General features: G+C 48.1%; 1 protein-coding gene across 1 annotated transcript in view; it reads right to left on the reverse strand.

Annotated features, from left to right (window-relative positions):
- Window positions 1–20363, reverse strand: part of LOC307201678 (mucin-17-like) — a gene marked incomplete at its 3' end in the record, with an annotated part of 53683 nt that overhangs the window by 20920 nt on the left and 12400 nt on the right. The window lies entirely within an intron of this gene.

The raw sequence follows: 20363 nt of genomic DNA on the forward strand, positions 1-20363 counted from the left end.
TTGTAGTCTCACTAGTTGTTGCTGGAGTTTCAGTACTATGCTCACTGGAGGAGGCAGAGAATGTCTTCTGTGAAGACACCTCTGTTGTGGATGGTTGTTCAGTGGTGGAAGAACTAGGCATAACTGTGTACTCAGATGAGGTCCCTTGTGGAGTAGTCTGCTTCAGGTGTTCCGTGGGGGTGACAGTCCTTGTGGATAGGCTGGGTGTGGTTGTCTCTGAAGTTGTAGATATAGAAGTTGTCTCTGTGGATGAAAAATATTTCCATCAATTACTTCTCTTTGTGGATTAATTAATAAATGAATTGCCTAAATCAGTATATCCGACGCGCAGGCTTCAACACACTCCCCAGTAAGAGATAGCCCCCAGCATATTTTAAAACATAGAATCATGCAGCAGAATACAGGCTTTTATACCACTTCAGTATCTCATTTAGTTTGCTTATAGTGAGGCATCTAATCATAAGCCTGCATTTTTATTAAAGCTTATATGTTTAATCAGGGCCTGTATCTTAAAAGACCAGTCTTAGAAGACCATGCCTAAAAACCTTGGCAAGATATTTTTACTCCTAGACAAGGGGCCCCCCTGATTTATAGCAGAAAACAATTCTCAAAGTCGTAAAAACGGAATTACAGGCTGACAGCCAAGGTTACACTGACCCTACAAATTAAGGGTGGATAAATAGTAAAATGAGCCATATCTTCTTCCTAAGGTTAAGAAGGTCAAGAGCAGTGAAAAAGACAACTGACTTGGCTGGAGAAAATAGGTTTTCTTTCTTTCTATTTTTGAGGCTGAGAAACAAGAGAAGAAGAGCTGGCAGAAAGAAAGAGAGCATTTTTGGGAAATCTTTTCCTTTTAAAAGGTTGTTTATGTATTAAATATATTAGTTTAAATATAATTATGCAAAGGATTCAAGAAATGCTAGATTCTTATTTCATATAGTTGGAAGAGATCACAGGGGCCATCAGGCACCAGCCCCCCCTTGCCAGACAGAAGACGCCAATCGAGCACTCCTGATATATGGTTGTCAGGCCTTTTGTTTAGAAACCTTCAAATGAAGGAGATCTCTCAATGTTGATGTGAACTCAATCCTTGACATGCATAAGATAAAAATTCAAGATTAATTATCTGTTTTGGAAGGCAATAGGGCAAGGAGGGCAAGAGGTGAGCTGGTAATTAAGATTCCTTGTTGAGACACATGTAAGATATATTACTACTTATTTGTCATTTATAGATAGAAGAATATATAGCTTTTTGATTTCCATAAAAGGGCAAGAAGGAAATGGGTGTATCTTTTGTGATTGGCTCTAGCAAACAGCCAATAGGAATTTCAACCAGGCTGATTGGACAGAGGCAGCCACAGGAGGAGCAAGGGGGCTGGATTAAGGAAATATAAGTGCTGGCCAGAATGGCAAGAGGCCAGGCCAGAGCTTGGTAACCATATACCACTGTGCCTCATATTTATTTGTCTGACAAATAAATTACTATTTTAATTTCTCTATTGCTGCGTTGAATATTTCATTCCAGCTAAGCGTTAACCACAAGCAGGGTGCTACAATAGCACTATGCCGTTTCTACCCCTTTTGCAATAAATAGACCACAGTAAGTTTAAAACAGCTTTCCTAGAAATACTTCAAAGGTCATCTTCACGCCTTCAGCCAAGGAGGAACAAGTAAATACAGGTAGAACATCTTGAGTTACACTATGTAGAAAAATGTTTCTAAGGACGCAGTGTGAGCCTGGAGCACCAGGGCAGACCTCCATTTGTTCCTGAGCTCACATAGTAGACGGAGTGAAGAAAGAAGTTTCATATCCTCCTTCTCCAGAGGTAATGGGGCATGACCCAAACAAGTCTAAGGATACAATTCCGTGGTCGTATTAAATATTAGGTAGCCCAGACCTGCTTGTTATATTTAACTGCAATTTCCCACAGTCTCAACAGTTGTGTTTGGAGTCTCTGTAGTTAGCTTACAGGAAGGGACAGAAAATGTTGATTGAGAAGACATCTTATTTGTGGATGGCTGCTCACTGGTGGAAGAACTAGATGTCTCTGTGGGCTCATTTGAGGTCTCTTCTTGTGTACTATGCCTCGAGGGAGGGAGGCTGAGGTAGGAGTTAGCGACCAGCAGCAGTCAAAGTTAGCCCAGTGCAGATCCTAGGACCTTGGGACCAGAGCTTGGGACCAGACCTCTCAAACAGGGGTGTTTGCAAGGGCATTTAGCAGGGGAGTTTAAGGGGGAGGCCCAGAGTTCTGTCTCTTGATGTACACAGGACCAGAGACATGGAGGGCGAGGGAGCTGCTGCAGTGACCTGTTACACCTGTGCCACGTTTGCCATTCTGCCAGAGAACAAGCAACAGTACACTTGTAGCAAGTGCAAGCTGGTTGTCTTGCTGGAAGAGAAGTTGCAGCAACTAGAGGCCCGCCCAACCACACCTCAAGCGACAACATTGTTACGGAGGGGGGGGGCATGTCTTCTTCACCTTCCTCGCTACAATATATCCATTTATTAAGGGACAAAAATCTATAAAATCCATAGAAAATCAATGTGCCAATTTGCTCAATTTCTCTAGGACTCCCTCACACCTCCCCTGTCCTCCATAATCCCTCAAGCAAGGTGTCAAGACCCTAATCCTGTCAAATCACTCTGCCAAGCCTTTCCTCCAGGAAATGCCGGTACATGGACCATTGTCTTCTCATCAGGATGTGCTTATCTGCGCATATCTCCAACTCTGCATATTCCCCCTCCCTCCTCCATATGTTAATCCTGTATAACCAACCTCTTCTTAATGTATTCATGATGTCATCTGTGTAACCCAACCTCTCTTTAATGTATTCATGATGTAACTGGGATGTATTTTGCACTGTATTCTGGGACATGGAGGGAATCTCAAAAGTTCATGTCACCCCTTTCTCGCTGTTCAATCTCGTCTTGAACCTGTTGCGCAAAAAACTTGGACCTTCTGTAGTTTGCTCCTGTGCCCGGCTGAGCTCATTTTCTTCCGCAGGGACCCGCGGACACTTAGTCCGACGAGCTGGGTGGCAGAGTAGCCCCGCACCCAGATTTTAGCCGTAACAACATGCAGAGTTACTTGATAGATCTGAGTTGGCTGAGATTGAGCACCAAGAGGGATGCAGTGTCCCCAAGTGGGAAAATATTGTCCATTGCAAGAGTCTAACCCCTGCAGGAATGTGACGCACAGAAGTAGGACAGTCACAAATCGCACTTGGTCTTAGAGTTGCAAAATCGCTTCCATGCTCTCACCTTGGACACTGATTCTGGGCCAGAGGAGCTAGGACAGCAGTTGCCAACCTCAGAAGACACGAAGGTAGCTGTGAAAGCTACAGCGCACAGAACGATTATTGTCATCCCCCAGAGGAGAAAGAGACAGGAGGAGATGGATTTGTAGGAGTCTTTTTCCATTCTTAATCTAACCCCATCAGATCCAAGGCTACTGACCGTGGTTGAGTATGCTGATGCCCTTGCTACCTTCCGTGGAGATGACAGTAGAGAAAGGGATTTGCAGCCTAGAGATGACATGCTGGGAAGAAGGAATAGGAAGTACTCAAACCATAAGATTCCGGCCTTGGTAACTTATCCCAGCAATTTCAAAATAAGCTCCAATAAACAAGAGGGGAAGACCCAAGAACAACAGAAGCAGACCCCAGGACACTCCAAGCAGCCATTGGAAGGCACAGCCCATAGAATGATTCATAGAATCATAGAATCCTAGAGTTGGAAGAGACCACAAGGGCCACCGAGTCCAACCCCCTGCCAAGCAGGAAACACCATCAGAGCACTCCTGACATATGGTTGTCAAGCCTCTGCTTAAAGACCTCCAAAGAAGGAGACTCCACCACACTCCTTGGCAGCAAATTCCACTGTCAAACAGCTCTTACTGTCAGGAAGTTCTTCCTAATGTTTAGGTGGAATCTTCTTTCTTGTAGTTTGGATCCATTGCTCCGTGTCCGCTTCTCTGGAGCAGCAGAAAACAACCTTTCTTCCTCCTCTATGTGACAACCTTTTATATATTTGAACATGGCTATCATATCACCCCTTAACCTCCTCTTCTCCAGGCTAAACATGCCCAGCTCCCTTAGCCGTTCCTCATGAGGCATCGTTTCCAGGCCTTTGACCATTTTGGTTGCCCTCCTCTGGACACGTTCCAGTTTGTCAGTGTCCTTCTTGAACTGTGGTGCCCAGAACTGGACACAGTACTCCAGGTGAGGTCTGACCAGAGCAGAATACAGTGGCACTATGACTTCCTGCTACTCCCTACAGAAGGAGGAGACGAGTTGTGTATGTTTAGTCTGGAAGAGAGGAGATTGGGAGCAGATATGGTAGCCATCTTCAAATACCTAAAGCTCGTTTTCTGCTGCAGAGAGGAGGACCCAAATCAATGGATTAAAGTTATAACAAAGGAGATTCCAATCAAACATTAGGAAGAACTGTCTGTTGGTAAGAGCTTTTCAGCTGTGGAATGGGCTCCCTTTCTTCAGAGGCTTTTAAGCAGAGGTTGGGTGGCCATCTGTCATGGATGCTTTCGTTGTGATTCCTGCCTTGTAGAAGGTTGGACTACACCAGTCCCGGGGTCCCATCCAATTCTCCAATTCTTTTATTATTTGACCCCTTTTGGACTACTGTGTACAGTTCTTATCACCTCAAATATGATATGGTAGATTTGGAAAAGGTTCAGACAAAGGCAACTGAAACAATAAAAGGGAAGGAATGAAGAAAGGGACTTTTTAGTTTAGAAAAGGTGAGTAAGAGGCAACATGATAGAAGTTTGTACGAATCATGCGTGGCATGGAGAAATTGGATAGAGGAAAGTTTTTCTCCACCTCTCTTAACGCTTGAACCTGTGGACATGCAAAGAAGCTGAATGTTGGAAGATTTAGGACAGATTAAAAAAATAATGTTTTTTTACACAGCACGGAGTTAAACTGTGGAACTCCCTCCCACAGGAGGCTGGGATGGCCACCAACTTGGATGGCTTTCAAAGAGGACAGGGCAAATTCATGAAGAAGAGGGTTATCAAAGGCTACTAGCCAAGATGGCTTGGCTCTGCCTCCACGCTTCTGAATCAAGGACACAAGTATGGGATGGAGGGTGGACCTGGCTTGGTGGCAGAACAGGGGAAAGGGATCTAGGTGTCTCATTGGTTTCTCAGAAGCTAACTCTAAGCCAGCAATGTGAAGCAGCTGCGTAAAAAGCTAACACAATCAAAGGCGACATAAGCAGGCGCACACAATATCAGAACAAGTCCAGACTGCAAGAAGCAATAGATCCACTCTATTCTATGCTTATCAGGCTGTGTCTGGTTCTGGGTGCCACCTTTTAAGAAGGACAAAGTTGAAGGTGACCAGAATGGAAACAAAGACCGTAGAGCATGAGACTCTTCATCTCAAGGTTCTGGGTTCAAGCCCCATGTTGGGCAAAAGATTCCTGCATCGCAGGGGGTGGACTGGATGACTCTCAGGATCCCTTCCAAACCTATGAATTTATGATTCTACAGGGATTGACTGAAAGAACTGGTTAGGTTGGCCCCTGGCAAAGGGAAGGTGAAAGAGACTTGTGGTGACAGCAGTCTCGTAATGCTTACAGGGGTGCCATGGAAAAGATGGCGCAGACTCGTGTTTTCTGCCATTCCAGAAGGGCAGGGCTAGTACCCGTGGGTGGAATCAGCAGGGAAATGGCAGATTCTGACTGAGCAAGAGCAGGAGCTTCCCAATGGCATGAGCTGCTTGGCAGGGGAATATTGAGTGCCTCAGGTGGTGATGGTGGGCTCCCAGTCACTGGAGGGATGTCAGGCAAAGAATGGGCTGCCCACTTGTCAGGGACAAGAGACAGCTGCAGGACTCATGACTGGCAGGTCGCCCACTGTAGGGTTTCACTAGATGGCCTCCTAGATCTCTTCCAATCCTAAAATTCAGTTATTCCAATTGCCAAGCTAAAAGAAGCTATGGACACTTTACAGCTACTGTTTAAAGTGTGTCAGGGGAAAACTGAACACTCTGGTGTTCTGGTATCCTGTGGAGACCAAATGTGGAAATTGATGGCCTTGTCTGCCTGTTTCTGAGAACGTGCCTCCAGACCCAAGTGGCTCCTGGAGCTCTCGCTCTGCTTGATCTCTGTCTCTTGCCACCCTGGTCTCTTTCCAGAGGAAGTGCCAGATACAAATCCAATAATTAAAGACCTCTTTAAGAACAAGCACAGGCCCCACTCCTTTCGCAGAGAAAACCCACTCTTTAGATCTAAATCAGAACAGACAGCAATCCATGGAAAACCCAAATTCATACCGTGCAACTGTCCCGTGTTAAGCGGGGCATCCCAGGCTGACAGGAGCCTCACTGGCTTCCAATCCAAAACCAGATGTCTTGTGTTGGCTCCCGTGCTCTGGCCACACCAGAGAACGGGACCAAAAAACCGAAGGAAAACTTACTTGACCTACACATCGCCACTCGCGGCATATTTGTGGCACTGGTGGAGGAGGCTGTGAGGCGGGCACAGCTTCTTCCAAGATAGAGGAGGAGGAGGAGGCCCCAGATGAAGGTACAAGGGGGACAGGGAGGAGAGGGAGCCGGTGGGCAGCAGCAAACGAGCGAGCAGGCGAGGGTTGGGTGGGCAGCAGCAAATTTCCATGTTATTATTGCCTTTACAGCCTGTCTTTTCTCTAACTATATCTTTATTGTCATTGTCCCGTGCGGAACAATGAAATTGGAGCTCAAGGTGATGACTCCACACCTCCCTCCTCTCCTTTTGGCCTTACAGACAGACACTGACGTAGGTTAGGCTGTGAGGGAACATGGCTGGCCTGAGATCGCCCAGTGGACTACAAAGCTGAGTGAGGATTTGAATTCTGGTCTCTCCCAGGCCCTAGCCCGGCTTCCTGACCGCCTCTGCCGCCACCAGCTGAGAGGTCCTGAGCCTTCAGCCTCCTGCAGCCATTCTTTCTGCTTCAATGTCAGATATGTGGAGGATAAAACTAGGTGTGACTTGTGACAACACCCAATCTGGGTCCTGCCAGTTGCCTATAAAGGCGGGGGGAGGGGGGCATGGACGGTGCAATGTGAGTCCCCCGTGTCTTTTATCACCTGAAACCACCTTTAAATAAACAAATAAAGTTCTTGTTCTTTCCTGTGGTTACTCCAGGACTTGAAGGCCCACCAGGTGGAAACTGGCATTTGTAGAAGGGAAGGACAGTGGCTGTGGCTGGATGGACTCAGGTAGGGAGAGCCTTAGTTTTCAGCCACCCCCACAAATTTGGCTGACAGGGACCTCCCCCCACCACACACACATTCAGGCAGAATTCAGGGCTTGCCCACACTTGCCCCATGCCTACAAAGCAGGGGTCCGAGAGGTTTTCTGCTTGTTTCATGTTTTCTAGGAACGAGTCTGAGCAGTTTTCCATTTCCTTCTCCTTACTGCTGAATCGGCACAAACTTCAATCTGAGGAAAACCCAATGGACGTTTGTTCCAACTGAGCAGTAAAGAGCAAGTTTTCCCGGGGGGTGGGGGGGTGGGAGTGGTGGGGAAAGCGGAAGTGCAGACGATCCCTCAGCCGTGCACCAGCAAATCTAGTTTGCCTATTTACAGTTCATTGACAGCTCCTGTGCAGAAAACCCTCTTCCCCAGCAGATGGGAATGTTTGCAAGAAGGAAAGTGGCAGGGAACAAATGTGACAAAACATTCTTTCAGGATTGGAAACCTTTTGTAGAATATCTAAAGAACTATTATAAATTGCATGGAAACATGGGCAGGATTTGAAATATGAGCAACAGCGGAAATACATTAAGGCTAATAATTTGGGATGGAGTGGTTATAAGTTAAAATGTGCAGCATTAAAGGATAAACATTGAACATCATGGAGCGTGGGTGGGACGTCAACTGATAAACATATTGTTGATGGTAAACTTTTGAAAACTAAATAAACAAGTATTTATTTTTTAGAAGAAGGAAAAAGTAAGTGGCAGGGAACTGCCCTGGAAAGAGTGGGGTGATATCACTTGTTTTATAATCATTAGAAAGCCAACACCTTCTAATCTCCTTGCAAACAAATCAGGGGAAATGCTCCATAAACCCATTGGCAGAAAGCTGCCTGGGACCCAGACGGGGCCATCAAACGAAGCTGAGGAGCCAGAGAAAGAAAAGGAAGCCCTTCTTGACACAGCACATAGTTAAACCATGGGACTCCTTCCCACAAGCTGTTGGAAGAGGTTGGACAAAATCATGGCTTTCCATAGCTAATAGTCACAATGGTCGTGTATGAGGATGAGAGGCAGTCTGCCGCTAGGACATTCATCATCAGTGGGGAGAAAATCATCAGGAGAGGGCAGCCACCCTGGCTTGTGGGCTTCTCACTGGGGCATATAGTCAGCCACTGTGGTGAATGGGATGCTGAACTAGAGAGAACTTTGGTCTGATCCAAGAGCAATCTGGCTCCCCTGACGTTCCTTGTCTGACTGTCTGACTGTGAGGAGGGAATGGGACTCTGCACATGCTCCGGGAAAGTCTCTTTAAAAAAAATTAATTTAGGTATTTCGTGGATGAGCGACAGCTTCTGGGCTTGGGCTGCCAGGAGCCTTGGCGTGCGTTGAGCCCTGGCAAGGGGGCTGGCAACTCTCCTGTGACTCCACCCCTTCCCCAAATGCACCCACCACGCAGCTGGTTGCCCAAGCGGCAGAGTCCCCACCCCGCCACACCCACCGCATCCAGAAGACTCCCGTGCTCCCAAATACTTACCCTCTGTGGAGGAGGCCATGACCAGCCCCGTCCAGAGGCAGAGAGCGAAGAGGCTCACCCCCATTCTCCAGTCATTGGGTCTCATGGGTTGAGGCACCAGGGGCCGCTGGCAAAGGGGAGGGCAGGTGCCAGAGGGTTTTCCAGGCAGAGGTCAAGGAGCGCACCTTCCTCCGATCAGCACCAAAGCTGGATTGAAGCTCCAAGCTCCAGAGAGAGATTTCTAGCGGGGAGGAGGAGGATGTGGAGGAAGAGGAAGAGGAGGAGGAGGTGGCTGGCCACACCATCCCTCAAAATTCTTCTGATAAGGGCAGGGATGTGTCACCTTCAGGGAGAGGCGTACAGCAGGAGGTGTCTCGTGGAGGAAACACCCTGGGAAGTGGTGGGTCAGTTGGGCATGGGGGGGATTTGACCCGCTGGCACGGAAAGGGCACTGGTAAGGAGGGAGGGCAGGTATGCTCCAAGTGTGGTGCTCAGCCCGCCCAGTGTAAATAGCGACTTTGACAAAGGACCTTGGGCAAATATTTGCAGGGGGGAAGCTGTGAGCCAGGCCGGCTCCTCCCTAGAGCAGGTAAGGGAGGGATTGAATGAGGGAAAGGCAAAAAGGGCAATGGCAAGACTGCAGAGGAGAGAAAGTGGGAGAGAGGGAGGGGAGATGATTTGGAAGGGACCCCAAGGGTCATCCAGTGCAGCCCACAAATCTCAGCTGAAGCATCCCTGCTGAATGGCCAGCCAACCGCTGCTTAAAAACCTCCAGGGAAGGAGAGTCCAGCATATTCCAGGGGAGTCCGTTCTGCTGTCCAGCAGCATGGAATCATAGATTGGAAGGAATCCCAAGGAAGGAGTCATGTAGGCAACCCCTCTGTGACGCAGGAAGCACAGCTAAACACCCAGGGTGGTATCACCCCACACCCCAATATGGTGTAATGTGGAATGCATGCAATACTTCATAATGCCTCCCCAGTATTTTTTTATACTTTTGATCAATTTTGACAACTCTCAGTGCTTTTTTTCAGGGGGTTCTCAAGGGTATGCAGCGCTGGCACCTCCTCTTCTTGTTGTTGCTAAAAAGTGTGGCACTTACTGGAACAACTTCACGCTGAGTACCAGCACCCATTTTCCCAGAAAAAAAGCACTGATAACCTTGATAATCTTTTTAACAAGTCTGTTGAATTTTGAGAACTTTTAAACATCCTTTAACGTACTAAGGCTGTACCAGGGCCAAAGGGGGAGGAGTAGTTTGGTGGGAGAGTTTTGAGATGACATTTAGATTTATGATAATCCTAACAACTGTAAATGTTACTTATAAAACAATAAAAATCATCATCATCATTATTTTGTAACACACTGCTCGGGAAAAGTGCTCCCCCCTCCACCCCATGCAAGTTTACTTTGCAAGAAATATCTAGCAAAAGGGTTGCTAAGGGTTTAAAATTCAAACTGTCCAAGGTGGCAAATATTACAGAAAAAGGACATATTCTAGAAGCTAAATGAAAATGACAGAGGAAAGGCGGTCCTGAGTTGTGCTGATGCAATGGACAGAAAAATCCAGCAATGAATTTTGGGTGACCCACTTTGGCCTCCCTGGCTTCGGGAGGTTGAGGACATCTGGCCTTCCATCTCAGACCAGTCTGGTCCTCACTGCAGCTCTGATGCTCCTCTGGTCTGCAAGACCTCCTGTGGCCTCCGTGTTCGCCTTCCACGATCACCGTGCAAGTGATGCTTCCGTATCTGCTCACAACTGGACTTGTGAGCATGAGCAGGTTCCAGGGAGAGACTTTGCTGCTGAGTGCAGATCCAATGTTACTGCGCTTTGTCATCCTGCGAGGCGCCTAGGAAAGTTGCCCCATGGAAAGCTTGAGGAGAACAATCTGAGCCCCAGAACCCACCACTTGGCCCTTGAAGTGTGCGTCTCTGCATGAGAGAGAGGCTGAAAGGGAGACAGAGAGACTGCCTATCTCTGTACATGTTCTGTGAGAATGTTGTGGGTGGGTGAAACGTGGTTCCATGGGCTTACGTCTCTCTCCCTCTCTCTCCCCTCCTGAGGTTGTTCAACGGTGTGAATGTAGTTGGGTGAAGCATGAAAATAATGGTGCCCGTTGCCTGCATCTCGGCAGCGTCACAATCCTATCTGTTTACATTTCTGTAGTCCTGGGAAAAGAGAACGAAAGAAGGCTGTGTATGAGTCCAGACGTTGCTGTTGCAAATATGTGCCCTGTTAACGATGGAAGGAAAACAAGACTTGTGTGGGGTACAAAGCTCTGGGGCACGACCCCGGGTGTCGGCTTGCCTTTGCGCCGGGAGCAAGCATGTGTTTATCTCGGCTGTATCGCTTTCTGATAAATCCAGATTGACGTCAGGCAGTGCCCATTTGGGCTCATTTGCCTGCCTTGAAGTGGGACGTGTTACCTGCCCAGGTGAAAGGGCTCTGAGCACCAACCATACCCAAGAAGCTGTTTATCTAATAGGAGCAGCCACAGAACAAGGGCTATAAATAGCATTCCTTGGGTTTCTGCCTTGTCACTTAATTGCCTCTTAGTAATGCCCCAAATAGACACCTCCTGGCCAAGACTCCACCTAGGCCACCTCTCCTCCTCCTCCTCCTCCATCAGAGCAGCTCCACAACCTTTGCCCAACTTGGAGTTGCGGGGGGGGGGGGTCTCCAAAGCTGTAGTCTTGAAAGTACAGAAACTGAAAGGTGGGGCACTGACCAGCGGTGCTGGCAGGATGCCAGGACTTGGGGGCTTCCGCAGTCCCCGCTCCCTAGGAGTGTGGTGGCATTTGGGGGACAAGAAGAAGAAGAAGAGTTTGGATTTGATATCTCGCCTTTCACTCCCCTTCAGGAGTCTCAAAGCGGCTCACATTCTCCTTTCCCTTCCTCCCCCACAACAAACACTCTGTGAGGTGAGTGGGGCTGAGAGACTTCAGAGAAGTGTGACTGGCCCAAGGTCACCCAGCAGCTGCATGTGGAGGAGTGGGGAAGCGAACCCAGTTCCCCAGATTACAAGACTACCACTCTTAACCACTATACCACACTGGCTCTCCTTCCTCTTCAAGTGCAATGGATCCTGTTGAATATTGTGGTAGGATTGTGATTTCACTAAGGCATCTTTGTGTCACTTACGATTTTCGTAATCGTTATTGTAACTTACAACGAAAAGTCTCCCCTGAGTCTCCTTTGCCATTCAGCTTCATAAGATGATCTCATAAGATGGGTTCTTGTGTTGTGAGAGAGGAAAGCTTCTCTCTGTCCCCTTTCTCGATGCCTTGCCTAATTTTGCATACCTCTGTCACATCTCCCCTTACTCCCCAGTGGTGTATTCTGTCTTCTTAGGAGTGTTGCTCAAGCCCCTTCATCCTTCCAGATGCCTTTTCTGAACCTGTCCAAGCTCCAAAACACTAATTTCGGAGGCCTGGCAACCAGAACTGTACACAGCACTTCAAGTGCAGTTACACAATAGATTTGCATAAAGGCCTTATAATATTGAGAGTTTCCCTTCCCTAGTGATCCCTAGTGATCTTCACGGCCATCCTCCACACACTGGTCTCATTTGCATGTAAGGCTCAGGCAAACGATGAATTAGCAAGAATGAGGCACGTGTGCTTGGGGGCACAGTGAGAAATATGCGGCTGCTTTATTATCAATTGATTAATCAGTTTATATCCTGCCTTTTCCCCTTATGGGACTCAAGGCGATGTTGCTCTGCCCCAGCTCTTGCTGTGCAACCGGGAGTTAAGACACCGTTTGGCTTAGCGTCACATCCGAACACCCAGCGCACTGCGTCGCAGAGAAGATCCAGCGGGTTACTCCTGATTTATGGGCTGGTTCTTCCGTGGAGCTTACCCCTTAAACTTCAATTCACCATTGAGGCCTCAAGTTCATGCCACGCAGTCTCTCTCTGAAGACTGAGTCAAAGAAGGCTGCAGACAGATGACTTGTTTATTTCTCCACCAAATACACAGAAAGTTTGAGATCCCTTTTTTACTACAACTGCCAGTTAGGAGGATGCAGAGGGCAGTTGGAAATCTGAACACAGCACTATTGTGCAGTTCCTTCCTCCCCAAAGATAAGACTCTGAACAGGTTTTACTGGACTCCAAATTGTTTATTTAAGGCTATCTTGAGCAGTTATGGTCAGTTGCATGGAGTATGGGGGGGGGGCTCTTTGCAAGGCCCGACCATGGAAACACCAGCCTTGTGGAGGACACACTGGAGGCCTGAAATGGCTTTGCACCAGTCCAATCAGAGGCCCTTTTCTGCCAAGTTGGAATGCCAGAATATCTGAGATTACAGGGAGACGGGAAAGCCCCTCCCTCCCCACCTCCACCTCCCTCTGTGCATGAGCAGAGACCCCTCACCCTGCCATGCTCACACTCTTCTGCTGGAGCCACTTTACCGCCCAGAGGAAAACCCAGCTGTGCCTCCTGTTCTTGTTATTATTACTGACAAGAGTTTAGCATCGGAATTTAGAAAGAGAGTTAATGTTTACAACAGCCCCATATGGTAGGGCTGGTGGAGTTATCCCCACTCTGCGGAAAAGGGCAACTGAGGTTGGGAGGGGGCGTGGGGTGTCTCAGAACTGCTACTAAATTTCTGGTGGGAGTTGGATTTGACCTGAAGGCCTGCAGACTCACCATGGCTCATGACCCACTAAGGACCCAGGGGCTCCGTCACAGGCTGGCAACAGGCTGGTGAGTGCCTGGAGGTGGTTGGAGGATGGATGGCAGCTAATGGATTGAGTTTGATTCCTGACAAGACAGAAGGACTGTTCTTGGGGGACAGGGGGTAGGCTGGTGTGGGGGACTCCCTGATCCTGAATGGGGCAACTGTGCCCCTGAAGGACCAGGTGCGCAGCTTGGGAGTCATTTTGGACTCACTGCTGTCCATGGAGGCGAAGGTCCATTCTGTGTCCAGGGTGGTGTCTACCAGCTCCATCTGGTGCGCAGGATGAGACCCTCCCTGCCCAGAGTCTGTCTTGCCAGAGTGGTGCATGCTCCCGCTTGGACTACTGCAATGCACTCTACATGGGGCTACCTTTGAAGATGACTCGGAAACTGCAATTAACCCAGAATGTGGCAGCTAGACTGGTGACTGGGAGTGGCCACCAGGACCACATAACACCGGTCCTGAGAAATCTTCATTGGCTCCCAGTACATTTCCGAGCTCAATTCAAAGTGCTGGTGTTGACCTTGAAAGCCCTAAACAGCCTCGGTCCAGTACCCCTGAAGGAGCATCTCCACCTCCATCATTCTGCCCGGACACTGAGGTCCAGCTCCAGGGGCCTTCTGGGGGTTCCCTCCTTGCGAGAAGTGATGTTACAGGGAACCAGGCAGAGGGCCTTCTCGTAGTGGCACCCACCCTGTGGGACGCCTTCCCATCAGATGTCAAGGCAATAAACAACTATTTTACTTTTAAAAGACACCTGTTTAGGGAGGTTTTTAATGTCTGACGCTGTATTGTTTTTGATATTTGGTTGGAAGCTGCCCAGAGTGGCTGGGGAGACCCAGTCAGATGGGCGAGGTATAAATAATTTATTCTTCTTCTTCTTCTTCTTCTTCTTGTTGTTGTTGTTGTTGTTGTTGTTACTCAGACCCCTCCCCTGAGACTCCCCCACCCAGCAGAAGTTGCTGTCGCAACATGCACCCCCTCCCCCGGCTTGCAAAACAGAACCCACCTGAAGCTTCTTCCCAGGGGGATCTCGCACCCCAAGAAGGCCCTTACATGTTGTGGGACAGACAGTGCCAAGCGCTGCAGAGGATCCTCCTCAGCCGGAGGAGATAGCCGGCATTTATTACTTCCCATCCTCGAGGCTGCGGGACCATAAACAATAAGCAATTGCGCTGAATAAATAAAGGAGGGTTGGGTGCCACAGCTGGGCAGGGAAAGGGTGGGGGCCACAAACTATCTGTATGCCAAACCCAAGTGGGGGTTATCCAGTCTCCTGAGGGGTCCTGAGCTCCCCATCTTCTTTTTGCCAGCCATGCGAAGGGCTTCTGCGACACCGCTGCCCTCTGTGTGTGCCAGTTGCTAGGTGCTCAGAGGGCAAGGGCCCGATCCGGAGGTCACAGGATGACTCAGCCGCACCGTTAGGAAGCCAAGGTGCTGACGCCACTCACTTCAGTGCCTCTCCCTGCCCAGCCCCACCAAATTCCTTGAGAACCCAGGAGTCCTGGCTGGCACCCTGCCCTGTGAGGCCTGGGGCCCACTGCCAAGTCTACGCTGGCCACCCACATGACTAAATCACTTCACAGGAGGAGCCCTTCAGGGACCCAGTGTCCTTTTCCTGCTCCTCACTCCAAATGCTTCCTCCCATGGTGTCCAAAAAGGAATCTCAAGTTTCCTGTGATTGGTCTGGGCAGAAGCCTCCCTCTCTCTCCTCCTTTGTTATTAATAACCCCACCCCACTGGGTCTTTTATCAAATATTGGCCGAATTTGCCCCATGGCATCCAAGCAATTTCCCTGCACTTGGCCTCCTGCTATGCACCGAGTCTTTGTTCTTGCCACACCCTGAGCTGTGCTCAGCTCAAAAAGGGAAAGGTGCAGAAAACAGCAAGCAGCGTCCTACCGTGTCCAGTTCTGGGGACCCCAGTTTAAGAAGGATGCTGGCAAGCCTGAAATGGTGCTGACAAATGTGACGAAGAGGACCAAAGTTCTGGAAACCAAGCCTTAGGAGGAACATTTGAGGGAGTTTGAGATGCTTAGCCTGGAGAAGAAAAGATTGAGAGAGCACAAGACAGCCATCTTCAGATATCTGAAGTGCCATCACAGGGAAGATGGGGTGAGCCTGCTTTCTGCCTCTCTGGAGGGGAGGACTCGGAGCAACGGATTCAAATGTCAAGAAAGGAGATTCTGACTAAACATTAGGAAGAACTTTCTGAGGAGCTGTTCAGTCGTGGAACTGACAGTCTCAGGTGGTAGACTCTCTTTCATTTTCGTTGTTGTGTTGTTGTTTAGTCGTTTAGTCATGTCCGCCTTTTTGTGACCCCCTGGACCAGAGCACGCCAGGCACTCCTGTCTTCCACTGCCTCCCTCATGCTGGTCTCTTCGAGAACACTGTCCCACCATCTCGTCCTCTGTCGTCCCCTTCTCCTTGTGCCCTCCATCTTTCCCAGCATCAGGGTCTTTTCTTTTTTTAAAAAAATATTTTTTATTAACAGGCCAATCACATCACATTATTCAAATCACATTAGTTCCAAATTATACAGCCAAATGTTAATTTTTTTGTTGAGGGTACCCATACATCAAGCTCGGCACGAGTCCAAAATTCCAGATAGCTCCAGGCATCACATATTTTACTGCTTTAAATTAGACAGTTCTATCCAGTTCGATCCGGATAGTCCTTTATTACTTTCTTTCTCATCTTGTTGTTATCATATATTCCTTTCTTTGCGATCTCTGATGGTTCTCACAAGCAGACTGGAAACTGGCGTCTCTGTGTGGGTTTTGTACTCTTCAAAAACTATCTCTCTCAGGGACAGCCTCTGTTCATCTCTTCCATAAACAAAGTTAACCTTCGGTCTGTCCTTTATTTTTCCTCAGGCTGGCCAGATATATCAAACAAATCAGGGGGCTCTGTCAGGTCAAACTTACGTTCCAACACTCCTTCTCTTTCGAACGATCCTGATTCTCCTCCCGCCTGTCCTTCTTTCTCCGGCAAGCCTGTCTTGGCGAGACGCCCTTTTTTAACTGCGTCATAAAAATTTTCCTCTTCCTCACCGTTCACCAGTCTTCTCTTCTGTTGTAATCCATCCCCACACAGTTCTTAAAATCCTGTTTATGATTGATAAAAACGCAACAATCTTATTTCTTTCTGGGGTGAAGGGTTATTAATATCACATCGTGTAAAGAAAAAAAGGTTTTTTCCTCCACCCCCCCCCCTTCGTTCCAAACATACAGTCTCCTAGTGGTGATTCATCAGAAGATTTACTTATCCGTCCATCACTCCCGGTCAGCAGCCTTATCTCGAGCTTTACTTGATGTATGTGTTTCAGCTTCCTTTCCAATCGTATATTTCCAATTATAATTCCGAGCTGAAGCAACCAGCACGTGCCAATTGGAATCGGCGTCAGGAAGAGCTGACTTCACCGAGGGCTTGTGCCAAGTGTTCGGCACCCCCATCTCTCGGATCAGGGGGTGCATTGTGAACACCGCTGGCAAAACAGGGTCCCCCACATCCTGGGGGGGGAGGGAAGGCTGCATACTTCCCATAGCAACCCCCCTCGTATGGGTCAGAGAGATGTTATTGTCGGCCATCTTCCAACGTGCCACCTGGTGGCCCCCGCATCAGGGTTTTTTCCAGGGAGTCTTCTCTTCTCAGGAGGTGGCCAAAGTCTTGGAGCCTCAGCTTCCATCTGTGTTCCATCAGCTGAAAGTCCTTACGTTGAAAGGACAACTTAGGGCTTGGCTTTTATGAGCTGCGTCAGGAAACAAGTTCACCTGATGTTTGAAGGCTACATTCCTAGTGGATGAAATGCTCCATGCGTTGCTCACACTTCGTCCTGCTGCTGTGCTGTGTACTTGGAGGTGTCCTCAGCAGGTGTTGTTTGCATCGGAACAGCAATTGTGGATTGTGTTTGATTCCCGACTGATCATTTCATTTCACTCATTTCATTTGTATGCTGCTTTTCCATACACACAAAACCAAGCTCAAAGTGGCTTACAGCAAAGAAACAGGGGTGCAATTCAAACAAATGCTACAAAAGCCATTTCATAATAACATAGGAAAACAATAGCAAATATAACAACATACTAAAAAACCCCAACCATTCCAGTATTAGAAATATAACAAGATTACCTGTACGCTATGCAGCAACCAAGAGCAAAAATAACGAGGGAGCTTCACAGTTTCACCTTATTCCTGGAAACACCCCTGCCAGGATGTTGCTCACAGTCCCTCTCCTGCAACCACTTGCAAGGCTTCCAAGGGCAAAGGGTGGGATGGCTGGAAACACCCCTCCCATGACAATATTCGCTGCTTGTAGTCTTGCTTGTTCACTGAACAGGCACATCATAAAGCGTACCTTAAGTCTTCAGTGTGCGTTCATCATCAGCTTTCCTTGTTGCAGTTGGAGGACCTGTGGTGTTTTCCATCCACGCGTGACAAAGAAATGTAAGAGCCTTGCATCGCAGTACTTGCCAAGCTGCAATGTGGCAGGGCCTTGGGTCTGGCTCTTTCCCCCTGACCACATGTCTGGTACAATGTGGGCAGGGGGGCGGGTAGAGCAGGGATTCTGCTGCAAGCTGCTTGTCCTCCTCCTCCTCCTCCTCCACACCTGGAGGCGATTCTTGTGGTGACGTCAGTTGCCATCAGTTTGCGGTACAGGAATGCCAACATCTTTATGGCAGTTTTCCTAAAGGAAACATGGTTAAGCATCCATGGCCCTTGTGTTTGTTAAAGGAGTCCTGGATCTCATAAGAAGCATACTGCAAGCTTCCTCCTCAATGTACGCGCAAGGATTGCAGAACATCACACCCAACAAACAAATGGATTTATGCTACAGGCATGTCAACGCCCACCAAGGATAGAAAATGGATGCTATGCATGAAGCTGTTGTTCAGATCTAAAACTGAGTTTGAGAAGAGCAAGATTAGGAGTCTGGTACCAAAAATCACTTCCCTAACACTTCAAAGCTCTATGTGGTGGCTTGTCTGGACTCCCCATGGCTGGGATTACACTTCCAACCCAAAGGCAGCAGGACCCTGATGGCAAGGGCACAATGAGTGGCAAACATCACACAGACCCTGGTACCCAGTGGGGGGACTTTGGGCTTTCAAATTTCACAGACCCAGATGCCAAAATTTAATCACACACCCCCCCCACCTGCCTCCCACCTTCCATTCTGCATTACTGTCGTGCAACCCCCTTGGATTGGTGCCCAGTGCAGGTGAACCGGTTGTGCTCCTCTAAATCTGCCTTTACTAGTAACCATATTGTGGTACTGAGTTACCATCTGGTGGATCAGTTCCAACTAGAAGGCAAACTCCACACCATGTGTGATTCTCTGGTGTTGCGAGGTGTCGTCCGAACCCACCTGCACACACACCAGCCATGAGTGTCCCTCTGTGCGCTCTCCAGAGTTTCAGGTTCTTCTACTGGAGTTCAAAGCTGCATCTGTCATGGCTGTGTGTACCTACTCCTGGCTTTGTGCCCACAATAAGTTCCCAGACAAGAGCAATAAAGGAAGATTGGTTTACAACTTGAAATAAAAGTGATGGAGTACATGGCTGCTGGCTCAAACCGCAAAATTGCAATATAAGCTGGCAGCAAATCACAAAGTACATACACGTCTGAGCAGGATCCCTACGTAACCGCCTCCAAAGCCAGAAGAGCAGGCACAGACCCACTCTAAGGCATACCTTGCGCAGTTTCTGGTTGAAAGGACATGACCTCAGTAGGAAATGTTGTTGTTGGCATCCGTCTGTCTCAAGAGAGAGACAATGGAGTTTGCCTCTGGGGGTGAATTCAAACCGCTGCTTTAGCAGCACCCAAGTTACCTCCCCGGGGGCCAGATGGTTAGGGCCATTCGCCCACCATTTTGCTTTGCTGACCAGCAGCTCCACACACACAGTGCAGCATCCTTGAAGACACAGAAGTTTTTGCTCTTTCCTCCAATGCCCTTTTCCTGATCCCATTCCCCCCCTCCCAAATTCTGCAAGGGGGCCAAACAGTTTAAAAGTCTCTGTCTTTTTTTTCCTTTTGGGGAAGAGGGATTAAGGTTGAGGAAAGTACTTGCAAATGGGAACTTAAGTGCCCTTCCTCAGCCTTTCTCCAGATTGGTGCTGCTAATTAGCAAAACAATCTCCTAGGGGGCAGCTCATTGCAGAACCTCTCTGGCCTCCCCCTTAGCCAAGGCTTCATTTCCAGAAAAAAGGGCAGCTGGGACCCAATTCTGCTCACGCAAAGCTTTCTCCTCTGCAAGTTCTTCCCCGGCTCCTGTTCTTGCTGTGGCTTCTCAGAGGTGCTGAGAGAAGTGCACTCTGCACTTGCTCAGGGGCCCTTGAATCTTATCATTGCATTTTTAAAAGTAAATAAATTGGAAATGTGGGGGTGAGGAACCACGGAGAAAGACCACAGTACAAAACAGGGAAAGTCAACAGGCATCTATACAAACAGCACAAATTATTTTTATTTGATTTTACAAATATGAATTTATAACCATGCCAAATACACATCCATGTTGAGAGATCACTCTGAATCTCGGGTCTTCCCCCCTCCCCTCCATGCGTCCTGTTGTCAACATTTTCAACTGCATATTATTTCGTAATCTCTATTTTATATTTATCCATATTGTCCATAGTATTTGTTACATTACAAATGAGATTAAAATCCTGCTAATGTTTTCATCTTCTTACAGTGGTCTCCTAAATAAATTATAAACTTTCCCCATTCTTTCTTGAATTTCTTGTCTTCTTGGTCTCTGAGTTTTCGGGTCAATTTTGCAATTCCGGTGTAGTCTAACAGCTTGGTTTGCCATTCCTCTCTGGGACTCTTTCTTCTTTCCATCTCTGGGCTAGTAGCATCCATGATGCTATTGTCATGTACATAAAGAGTCTTTTCTGTTCCTTCAGAATGTCGGTACCTATAGTTCCTAATAGAAAGGCTTCTGGAGTTTTTTACAAAAGTTA

The sequence above is a fragment of the Podarcis cretensis genome (genome assembly GCF_951804945.1).
Source record: "Podarcis cretensis genome assembly, chromosome: 13".
Lineage (NCBI taxonomy): Eukaryota > Metazoa > Chordata > Lepidosauria > Squamata > Lacertidae > Podarcis > Podarcis cretensis.